Source organism: Taudactylus pleione, unplaced genomic scaffold, assembly GCF_031769625.1.
Source record: "Taudactylus pleione unplaced genomic scaffold, aTauple2 ptg000162l, whole genome shotgun sequence".
Taxonomy (NCBI): domain Eukaryota; kingdom Metazoa; phylum Chordata; class Amphibia; order Anura; family Myobatrachidae; genus Taudactylus; species Taudactylus pleione.
The window spans coordinates 8,849,815-8,854,582 of NW_028284564.1; positions in this window are offsets into that span (position 1 = coordinate 8,849,815).

Genomic DNA, 4,768 nt, shown 5'->3' on the forward strand with positions numbered 1-4,768 from the left:
GTTTATTTCTACTCAGAATTATTATTTTTATGATATTCAGGCCAGTGCTCGAAGTGGGAATTTAGAGGTGGGGGTATGGAGATTGAATTCCCCCCCCCCTTCAGCCCCATCTTCCATATCACCCCATTGCACTTCTCACCTCCCGGGCACGTCTCCCTGCCTGCTCCCCTCTCACACCCTGCCCTTCTCACTAATTAATTCCCTTTCTCCCCCTACAATACTAACTGCCTGCTTCCCTCTGTCTGCCCCTCTCTCACACCATTCCCTCTAATTCCCACTGACCTGTGCTGCTGGAATGGAGCCGCCGGGGCCCGGGAGCATCGTGTCTTCTTGGTTTCAGTTAATCCTGCGCCGCTATTAGCCAATGAGACACTGCAGTTGGCAGCGTCTCACTGGCTGGTGGCCCGCAAGCCCCTGTTGGCCTCTTATATCAAGATATTGCCCATTATAATATAAAGAAGCTCAAAAGGAAAATGGCGGTGCACTGACAGAGCAGTTATATTTATGTATAATATACCAAGGCCTTAACAACCCTACCTAGGTTGGCTGTGGACTACACTAATTACTTAGAACAGACCTGCAGATGGAAGAGGTCTCTAGTCCAAGTAAATTGATCCTCCAATGCAGGCATGGTAACAAAAGGCAGCCTGGGAGCAGTGAGAGAGGAGCACATCCGGGCTCCTGATCCGGAGGAGGCCGCAACAGCCTGGAGAGAGGGCCGTAGAGGATTTCTCACCTCGTGCAGACACCGGGAGCCAGGGGTGGTATTGCCGCTCAACCGGAAGGACCATCGTTAGGGGGACACAGGAGCGCTGACCTGTAAGGCCGCGTCCAGTCTGTCGTCCCAGAGATTCAGCACAGGAGGTAGGCCGTGGTCTGCACTGCTGCAGTAGGGCTGTGTAGGGCACCAGGAACGGGCCACAAAGTAGGTGGGTGACCGCGGGAGCAGACTGGGCACGGTCTGGGTGAAATTAGCCTGGGGGGGCCTCGTATATCCTAAGAGGAAGCCAGGAGCCCTAAACACCTGCGTCCACTCAATATGGCTTCCAAGCCACGCCTCAGTGAACCAATACTTTTTATAGTTTGTGTCTGTAATACACATGGATGGACTGGCGGCCAGAGCGTGCTTACTTAGTGTAGCCGGGACCCAATGCTCTGTCCCGGCTACATGCCACCGCCGCCGATCGAGATGTGTCCCCTGCGGGGCACATCTCTAGACATTGCGGCCAGAGCGAGCTGCTTACGTGTAGCCGGGACCCAATGCTCTGTCCCGGCTACATACAGCTAATAGAGCTCCGCTGTTAGGCAATGAGAAGCTGCCGCATGGCAGCTTCTCATTGGCTAGTGGCCCGCGAGCCCCGCGATTGGCTGGCGGCCAGAGCTTGCTGTTACTTAGTGCAGCCAGGACACAATGCTCTGTCCCAGCTACATGCCACCGCTGCCGATCGAGATGTGTCCCATGCGGGACACATCTCTACACATTGCCGTCGCTGTTTCAGCACTGGGATCCTATACTGGATCCCAGCGCTGGTACAGTTTCTCTTCTGTGGCTAAGATAAAGTGGGGACGGGAAGTGGCGGTATATCATACCGCCGCATACCGCCCCACTTCGACCACTGATTCAGGCAAAGTAGCAGAATGTACTGTATGTTTTATGGGTTTTAATGAATCAAGCAAGCTCCACCATGATGACGTTCCGGATGTCTGTTTAATAGAACTGGAACCTTAATTACACAATCCACATTGCTATTTGTCATTTCAGTGCTTTGTGACAAGTGGGAGACGAGATTACTAGAGGGCCACATGTGAGGCTGAGGGATGTTTAAAAAGTTTTAAGAATAAACAGTAGCACTTTGCTACCTACAGCTCTTTCCATACGTTTAATTTAAACAGGATATCATTGTAGACATTCCCTGTAGTAAAATAAAATACAACACCAATGTGTATAGTAACACTAGTTTTTAGCATCAGACCCATTCACTAGAAATGTCTGTATTTGCCTTGTTATATTTGGTAGATGCACAATGTGATTGTTGTTGCTCTCAGTTGCCCACAGCTTCAGTATAGTGAAAATACAGATCATTGGGGCAGATGTATGAAGCTCTGGGAAGTGATAAAGTGCAAAGTGATAAACGACCAACCAATCAACTCCCAACTATCATATTTTAAACACAGTCTGTAACATGACAGTTGGGAGATGATTGGCTGGTCGTTTTTCATCTGCACTTTATCACTTTCCAGAGCTTCATACATCTGCCCCATTGCTTCCTATAGCGGAACAATGGGGGTGATTCAGCATCGTACAGAATTTCAAAAGCTGCACACAAGCAGCTTACGATTCCATCCTTGCAAATATGCAAATGCAGCAGGAGGTGTATGACACCCCCTGCTGCATGTGCGATCCCAGCAGTGCGACAAAGGTCGCAGGCTCTGGTGGACGGCGCCGGGCCTCCGGTCAGCTGAGTAAGCCTCAGCTTACTCAGGCTGGCTGGCTTGCAAGGCCAGGAAACTGTGTCCGTCGATGCAGTCCCTGTCCTCGTCACTCCCGGAAACCTGGGCGGACACGTCCCCGTTTCCAGGAATGCTGGCTGACGACGCCCCTTAAATGTCTCTGCCTGTCAATCAGGCAGAGGCATCGAAGGGGCTGTGTGCGTTTACACAGGACCCATTCAACACACTTGCAGAATAGGTCCTGCACACATGCAAATTCCCGATAAATGCAATGCTGTCAGTCCCAATATACCATACACTTAAACTCTGAGAAAACGCGCAGCTCATGGTCCATCACACAATTTGGAAATGGTCAGTGTGTACCAACAATCCCATTCACTATAGGGATCGGTGATCTCTATCTTCACAGCCTGCATGCAGCAGCGACCACCAGCACCCATATGTACCTGGCCTCTAGTGCCAGACCTGTATTAGTGCAAAACTTCCGATATTGAATCGTGTCACATTTTTTCCATTAGATGGGGTGAGATGGGGGTGATACCAGCCAGCTTACCTCGCCACCGTAAATCCTTTACCAAGTAGAAACAGCTTTAGTAAAAAAAATAGGAAGCAGGCAGAGAACAGCAGCTTCACTGTAACAGAGACACAGAGATGAGGATACTCACAGTGACCTCACAGCACATACACTGTAGGTATTAGAAATGGCTACTGAGTGAGTGTCTCAACACAATGACTCGAATCATTCAGATGTTCGAATGATTCGAGTCACTCAATGTTTGGTGTTGAGACACCCACCTCTCTAACCTCTGTCAGTGGGATCCGCTATCGCCGGGGTGTGTGCACTGACTCTCCCGAGTCAATGCAGAACGCAGAAGTATGATCAGCAGTGCGAGGCCGGAGCTATCAGCGACTCACTCTGCTGCTGCTGGGGCTCGGGCTGTGTGCACTGAATCGGGAGAGTCAGTGCAGAAGCATGATCTGCAGTGCTAGGCTGCAGGGGACCAAGCTGTCAGCGATTCACTCAGTCGCCAGCACCCCTGCTTGCTTCAGCTCTGCAGAAACTAAAAGAGCAGTGTCCTGAGACACCATGTGGCTCAAATCAGTACAATGAATCACTCTGCCCATCCCTAATAGGTATATGTAGCATTGTGCATCGGAAAGCTGCATTCTATGGCTGGCAACCATCGAATACCCAGGAAAAAGTACTTCCATAGAATCAGAAACATTGATGGTTGCTAACCATAGGATTCTGATGTCCATCCCTACCCTGAATTTGAAATACTTTTTCAAAAGTAGGCAAGTATGTATTTACTGACACATTTTAAAATATCAACAGGGGTACTAATTATTTCATTTGAGATATTGAGGAAATCTTTAAAACAATCATGCAGCTCCCCCCTCTCCCTCCCTCGTTTGATTATGTACAGCCATGGCCAAAAGTTTTCAAAATGACACAAGTATTGGTTTTCACAAAGTTTGCTGCTTCGGTGTTCTTAGACCTTTTTGTCAGATGTTACTATGGTATACTGAAGTAAAATTACAAGCATTTCATAAGTGTCAAAAGCTTTTATTGACAATTACATTAAGGTTATGCAAAGAGTCAATATTTGCAGTGTTGTCCACCCGCCTCTTGAGGATTGACCACAAGTTCTCAATGGGATTAAGGTCTGGAGAGTTTCCTGGCCATGGACCCAAAATGTTGATGTTTTGTTCCCCGAGCCACTTAGTTATCACTTTTGCCTTATGGCAAGGTGCTCCATCATGCTGGAAAAGGCATTGCCCTATCCCTGCTGTGGGGATAGGGCAGCGCCAGTCTGTAGCTGTCGATAACGACAACTACAGCGCGCCGAACGGTCAGGCGATCTGACCGTTCGTACATGGCCCAGGCTATCGGCGCTGCTATCTTGTAGATAGCAGCGCCGATAATGACAGGGGTGCATAGCACCTCTGTCATTTACCGCCCAGATCATCCGATCATACATCAGGAAGAAGTGATATAAGCGCACATAACATGCGCTTATACCGCTTTTGGGCGTCTTACATCTCACCCATTGACTCGTTGCATAAACTTAATGTAATAGTCCATTAAAGCCTTTGACACTTATGAAATGCTTGTAATATTACTTCAGTATACCATAGTAACATCTGACAAAAAGGTCTGAAAACACTGAAGCAACAAACTTTGTGAAAACCAATACTTGTGTCATTCTCAAAACGTTTGGCCATGTCTGTAGGTAGTAACACACACAGAGCGGCATTACAGGACACCTGGCATTGCATGGCATCCCTCCCCTCCCCTCTACACGGCCGGTGCTGC